The 7,568-nt window shown below is 38.8% G+C and overlaps 1 long non-coding RNA gene across 2 annotated transcripts in view; it reads left to right on the forward strand.

The window, feature by feature from the left end:
* LOC138756213 (uncharacterized) overlaps nt 1–7,331 on the forward strand; it is a 48,821-nt gene extending 41,490 nt beyond the window's left edge. The window contains exon 3 of one of the 2 annotated variants that reach the window (XR_011352868.1): nt 7,236–7,331. This is a non-coding gene — a long non-coding RNA (uncharacterized lncRNA). Of the gene's footprint in view, nt 1–4,467; nt 4,655–7,235 lie in introns of those variants that run through there. The other variant, XR_011352867.1, reaches the window with a different exon arrangement.
* The last annotated feature ends 237 nt before the right edge of the window (nt 7,332–7,568 follow it).

The following is a 7,568-nucleotide window of genomic DNA, read 5'->3' on the forward strand; positions in this document are numbered from 1 at the left end:
GTAGAAATAATTGGCAAGAGGCAATATAAAGGTTTATATAGGATAGGAAACACAGAAAAAGACCTTTCAGCTTATCTAGTGCAAGTTAGAATTTATGTTCCATTTAAGGCTCTTTCTGTTTTCCTCATCTAAATCAATCAGTGTAATCCTTCAGTCCCATCCCCCTCTTGCTCCTCCAGCCTTCTAAATTGATGTGTACTCCTCAATTCCTATTCCACTCATTCTCCTCCAGTCTTCTGAATTGATCAGTGTAATTCTCCATTCCATCCCTTTCATTCTCTTCCAGCCTTTTTCATGTATCTGTGCTACAGACTTAATCTGTTCTCTGTGGCAGAAAATTTCAAATTAAATTAATATCTTGGTAAAGAAGTTTCTTCCAAATTTTAGGGACTAATTTTTATTCAGTGGCTCAACTTATTTCACTACCCCCTCCCCCCGACCACCACCACCCCCCACCACAAATAGACAGACATTAATTCAATATCTCATCTGGATACAAGTTAAATGGAAATATTTTAAATATGATGCATGAGCAAGAGAAATAGAGATATGCAGACACAAATCTGTGGAGGCGTCAGGTCAATAGATAAAGCTTTATGAAAAACCTTAGCTTTATTAAATGATTTTAAAAGAAAGTAAAATATGTCAAAATGTTTCCAAAACAAAGCTGAAGCTTCAGTTTCGTTCTTTGGTTTAATTCTGAACATCACACTTCAAGGAGGATATTAAGTTTAAGCTTATATATTTCATTGCACCTAGTACAGTGAGAAGGGCTTTTCTATGAGCATTCTAACAAGTTATCTTCAACATTCATTCAGCAATTTAATGAGCACAATTTACAGAGTTTGGTGTTTCATTGAAAAGAAAAATCAATTTGTCCCAAGAAAGAGAAGCAGATAGCACAGTGAGGTTCATTCAGGAGCCTATTGGCTGAGGGAAAGTAACTCTCTAAGCTAGTTGGCATACACTTTTTTGAGCCTTCTCCTTAATGGGAAGGGAGCAAACAGAGTGTATCCTGGGTAGAATGGGTCCATCTTTACATTGGCTGCCTTCAGGTAGTGAATAATATAGATAGAGTTCAAGGAGGGGTGAAAAGTTTGGGTCATTTTCTGAGCTGCATTTTTCACTTTATTTCTCTTTTTCCACTCTTCAGCAGGCTGGGTCCATTCTGTACTGAATTGCATCCAGCTTGTATGCTTTTGATGGTGCACCTGTAGAAGTTGTTGAAGGACAAGGGTGACATGCCAAACTTACTCCATCTTCTAAGAAAGTAGAGACATAGGTGCATTTTCTTGACTGTCACCTCAATGTGTTTGCCCAGGCGAGGTCAGTGAAGAAATTTAAGAATTTGAAGCTATTTATTCTTTCCACTTCAGTACCATTAATGTAGACTGGGTGTGATGTCTTCCTCCTCTTCTGATGTCAGTGATCATCTCCTTCTCCTTACAGAAACTGAGCGAAAGATTGTTATCTTGGCCACCTGCCACTAGACTTTCAATCTCTCTCCTATATTCTGTCTTATTGTTATTTGATACATGGCCTACAACTGTGGTGTCATCAGTAAATTTGAAAATAAAATTGGAACAATATTTGGCTGTACATTTATGGGTATGGAGAGAATATAGTCGGGGACTGAGTGTATATCCTTGAAGGGTGCCAATGCTGAGTGTGATAGTGGAGGAAATATTCTTACCCATCTTGGCTGATTGTGGTCTGTTAGACAGAAGGTTGTGAATCTAGTTGAGGAGAGGGGCACTGAGGTCTGGATCCCAAAATTTGGAAATGAGTTTGTTTTGGATTGTAATTTTAAAGGCAGAGTTGTAGTCTATGAGCAGTCATCTGACATGGGTGTCCTTGGCATCCAGGTGCTTGAAGGCCAAGTGAAGAGCAGGAATATGACATTTGCCAGCTATCTGTTTGAACAATGAACAAAATAAAGTGGGTCAAAGCTGACTGGTAAAATAGGCCTGATGTCCAGCCTCTCATGTTGGTAGATAACAGACCCACCGGTCAGTAGACATTTAAGTCTGTAATTATGCATATATTTGGACTGAAATGTGATAGTTTCTTGAATCAAGTGGGAACAGTGGTCTATTGAAGGAAGAGATTAATGATTGGAGAGAAGCCAGATAGGATTTACTACTAGGTACTTAGATTGGAGGCCTCAATTATGTGAGGAAACTTTAAGCAAGATATAATAATTTTAAAAATGATTACAAATATTCATAATCTTGAAAGGATATCTTTGGAAAAACCTTCACAGTGACAGAATGCTTAGTTAACAACGGATAGAGGTTTAATGTGATTGACAAAAGACCATGCAGCAATATGAAGGAAACAATTGTCTTGTTGGACACAAAGAATCAATCACAATGTTCACAAAGGAATTGAGTAAAGGGAAGCAGTGTAACAGGAAAAAAGAATAATGGAATGATATTAGTTGGATAATTCAATTGAAAAGCTGGTACAGGTCAGTGGCAAAAATTGGTTAGTTTTTGGATCATCATGTTGCATTAATGTGGGAACTTCTGGAATGTATGCCTGTTGAGGGATTGTGACGATCTGTTACCTCCATTGTATATGGTCATCATTGTCGGTTGTATATAGATATTTATATATATATATATATATATATATATATATTTATATATATGGAGCTGGCCAGCTCACTGATGACTCATACCCTATGATTCCTCCCCCATGGGCCTGGGCCATAAAGGTCGAGCCACTTCTCCCTTTCCTCCATTCCTATACCTGGATCCGGGCCTGCATGGTTCTTCTGTATATTAAAGTCTCACGTTCCCTCAGTCTAGTCTCTGTGGTTACTGGTAGTGCCTATCAGCAATAAGGTAGAGTTTGAGGAAAAGCCAGACCCCCTTTTGGTGCTGAGAGATGATTAAAATCGAGAGTATCATCCTAATACACAAATTTATATCTGGCAGTGAAAGCACAACGAACCTCCGGGCCAAAATAACATCAGTATGTCACCTTTGTGTAAAATCCAGTTTAAATTTATTACAGAAGGATACAATTTTATATATAATAAACTGATTGCCTAAGCTCTTCAACTTTACTCTGTACTTGTTTGCAAATATCATTTGTTTCAATACTATTCTGGGAAAATGGCCGAAATAAAGTCTCTCCTTCAACCACTTGCATGATGAGATTTACAATGACCCTATGTTCCCACTGCTCCAAAGAAAAGATCAGAAATTAAATGTGTTTTGGCACATTTCATGATGATCTGCTCAAAGTCCCTTTTCATTATCAAAGCATATTAATTTCAGACCTCCAGTATGTATGTGTAAAGACTTTACAATTTCTGTTTGAATTAATGATCAATTGGTATGAGAATGTAGCTCACCCAGTGTTTTATATTGTGGTGAATGTCTGCCAAGCTGCCTGTCTCCCCTCTGGCGAGCCTTGCTGTACAAACGTTGGCTGTGCATTATCTCTACTGTTAAGGACACTCCCCTTGGATATAACTGTAAATGCACCTATTGTCTTTCATTATTGTACCATGAATTTCTGCTAATAAAAGCCATGATTATTGTTTGACCACATCATCTTTGTCTACTTCATCAACTGGCACTTCATATATAAATTTGATAAATATGACTGGAGAGCAGAACCAGACATGATCTATAACATGGTGATGGAGAGATACTTGTTAAGGCAATGAAATATATTTCTATTTATCCTTGTTTATTTACATTTTTCACATCTTTTTTGTTTACATGTTAGTTGTTGTCTTGCTGACACAATGAAGGTGATTTTTAACTGGGAGGAATGCATGGGTTTGGCTGAAGGTGAGATTGTGGGAGATGTGGAAGGTGGTGGTGGGTTAAATATGATGACATTGAAAGCCCATCGCGATGCTAATTCCAACCTCTTGCAGCAAGAGTATCCCTTCTGGGTGCAACCCTTTTTTTCCTGTTGTCAAGAGAAATCCAGTCCTTGTTGTGCATGATGGGGAGGGGGGCAGGAAGGATGTGTGGAAAACAGAGAATATACAGTTAGTGCTAAGTGGATGGTAGTAGAGGGGCAACCATGTTGTTTGAAAAAGGAGGACATCTCTGATGATATGGCATGTAAGTCTTCATCTTGGGTGCAGAGGAATGGAGAGAATGGATGAAATTCTTACGAGGGACAAGGTGGGAAAGATGTTGTCGAGGTTGCTATAGGAGTTGAGTTTATAGAAGAGGGTTTTTTTCCTATTGGTTTCTTTTAGCAACCATTCAATTGAAACCAGTAGTCAACACACATTTAAGATTAACATAAAGTCCCTGATTTTTCTGATTTCCTGAAACCTGTCACCAGAAGGAAAGTGAGTACATAATTATAATTGATGGGTCTCAATCAACTCAGTGGTACTCAATACTCACAGCTGTTATTGTACATGCCAGTAAGAAAGGTTTTGGCTCAAAGTTACTTGATATAATTAAAAACTTTTCTGAATTTTATTAGGCTGGGAATGCACTTAAATATTGAAGAATGGATTTCGGATAAGGATTAATATGATTGAGCATCACTACTATAGGAGCACCACTGTGATCAAGCTCATTTGAAGCGGACAATTGCAAGCACTGGAGGCAAAAAGGCAGAGGTTGTTTTGTTGCTCTACCTGAACAACAGTTCTTCCAGCAAGCTCACTCACACATACCAGGCAGGCAAAAATCTATTGATTACTCAGTGTTCCTGCTGTTCCATGTGACTTGGAGCACACTGGCTGACAAGGCCATGATCTCTTTCAATTTTCGATTTGCCTCTTCCAACTGATGCTGCCTGGTGAGAATAGAACCGGACCATTTGGCCACACTTGGTCAATATCCCTGTTATCTGGAATTCAAGCCACCAGCAGCCTCAACCAACCAGCAAAAATAATTGCAGCAAATAAATAAGTAAAAATATGGAAGTTTAAAATGATCCTCCCGTAGCAGTAAGTTCATCAATCACACTACACACAATCACAAACAAAGAGAAAATTCACTTATCTGGAAGGTACCAATCTCCATAGGTGATGGATCCCAGGAGTTTTACTGCTTTGTTAAATAATAGGCACACAAGTGTACCAGATTTCCCATTTTCCCCATATTTGCAATTATAATTCAGCAAAATCTGGATGCGGGAAATCAATAATCCTGTTAATATATAAATGATGATAAATATTAATGAATAATAAACCACATTTTTTAAAGTTTCCTCTTTGGTGTTATAATTAAAAAAATAATTGGGAACATTATTTATTTGGATATTATAACATATCATAGTCAAAATTGAACTGATGTATATTTTGGCAAATTATGGACTTTGAAACTATAAATTCTATTTTACAATAAAATTGTCATAATATTTTGGTTTGTTGCAGATTGTATCACACATTTAATTTTCTAATTTCACATCTAAATGATTAATACTCAGCATCAGTTCAAAACAGAGGATGCTTCATGCTGTTACATTAAATTATGCAGGGTGTTAAAATAATATTAAAGAAAAGAACTGACATTTTGACATATGTATTTTGTAGTTTGTGAAATTCTGTTGAAGTTATTCATGGGAATAAAATCTTGACAGTAAACAAAAGCACTGACTCCAGATGAGCAATATTAACCACACAAGAGATTCCTTTCATGGTTTGTTCCAAAGATAGTCAGCCAAATCTTTTATTTTTCTTTAGTTTCTGCATTGTGAAGGAGATATTTTGGCAAAATGCATTTGACATGCTATTAGGTGATAGAAATTATTCAGCCTGTAAAAAGAACTAGAAATAACAAATGACTGAAATTCTTGAGCTCGAGGAAGGAAGTTACCGTAAAATACTCTGAAATGCTGAAGGAACTCAACCAGTCTGTTCTGCATCTATAGGAGACATATAAATAGTGTTGATGTTTTGGACCTGAGCCCATCTTCAAGGAATTAGCAGAATAAGCCAGAAGCAGAAAATCTCAGAAAGTTTCAGAAATCAAACAATGCTGGATCAGGGAGGAATCCAGACCAACAAAAGGTGTTAATTGCATATAATAAGGGATGAGGTAAGAATTTATCCTGTTTGTGCCAAAGGAGATAGAATGGAGAGCCAGACATAGGGAAAGGCAATAGAGGAAGAAGGGTTAGGGGGTACAGGGGTAGCCAAAGGGGGCAATTGGTGGGGAGGGAGGTGTGGACAAGGGAGTTCTGGAAGGAGCAGTCCCTGCAGAAGATGGAGAGGGGAGGAAAGAGAAATATGTGTCTAGTGGTGGGATCATGTAGTAGGTGGTGAAAATGATGGATGAGGATGTGTTATATGCAGAGGCTGGTGGGGTGGTCGGTGAGGACAAGAGAAATGCGGCCCTTGTTGTGCATGGTGGGGAGGGGGGCAAGAAAGATGCATGGAAAATGGAGAATATGCAGTTGGTGCTAACTGGATGGTTGTAGAGGGATAACCACGTTGTTTGAAAAAGGAGGACATCTCTGATGATCTGGCATGTAAGTCCTCATCTTGGGTGCAGAGGAATGGAGAGAATGTATGAAATTCTTACAAGGGACAAGGTGGGAAAAGATGTTGTCGAGGTTGCTATAGGAGTTGAGTTTATAGAAGATGACTGATGAGAGTTTCATACTGAGATGGAGAAAGAGGGATCGAGGAAAGGGAGAATGTTGCTATAGATGGACAAAGTGAATTTGAGGTCAGGGTGGAAGTTGGCAGCAAAGTGGATGATGTCAATGAGCTCATCATGGGTCATGAGGCTACACCAAAGTAGTCATCGATGTAGCGGAGGAAGAATTGAGAGGCCTTGGCCTTGCCTATGTAGGTTTGTAGCATGGATTGCTCCACGTAGACAGTATGAAGCCAGGAATAGCTGGTCCTATGGGAGATGAGTCAAAGGAGAAATTATTGAGGGTGAGGACAAATTCTTCCAGCCAGAGGAGGGTGTTAGTGGAGGGATACTGGTTGATTTGTTGTTCAGAAAGAAATGAAGGGCTTTGAGGCCTGCAGTATGGGGAATTGAGGTGTATAGGGATTAGATATCCATGGAAAACATAAGGCAATCCAGTTCAGGGAACTGGAAGCTGTTGAAGTGATGCATGTCCAGGATGTAGGTAGGGTGATCCTGGACCAAGGGGAACAAAGCAGAGTCAAGGTAAGTGATGCACCATCAGTAACTCCAAAAGATTAAAGTTGAACAAATTGATAAGCTTTTATTAGCTCTAGAACAAAGTACACCCATGCTGATCTACTGTTCTGCACTGAGCAGGGAGCTGTGGAACATTCTGGAGTCGGTGGGAGGAGCCACATGCAAAGTCGGCCAATGTGTGTGACCAAACAGCCAAACATATACACACAGTGGTTTACAATGGTAAGCATCTTCCTCTGTCATCTTTACTTATCTGTCTCTCCATTCCTTCTCCTTTCTCACAAACATGATAAATTCTTTCTTTGATCTTTATCACATCCAATTAACACTTTTTGTTGGTCTGGATTCATCCCCCAGCCAGCATTGTTTGAACTCTGAGACACTTTAAGATCTACTGCATCTGGTTTATTCTGCTTATTCCTTGAAGAAAAGCTCAGACTTGAAACATCGGTA

This window comes from Narcine bancroftii, chromosome 3 (genome assembly GCF_036971445.1).
Source record: "Narcine bancroftii isolate sNarBan1 chromosome 3, sNarBan1.hap1, whole genome shotgun sequence".
In the NCBI taxonomy this organism is placed as follows: Eukaryota; Metazoa; Chordata; class Chondrichthyes; order Torpediniformes; family Narcinidae; genus Narcine; species Narcine bancroftii.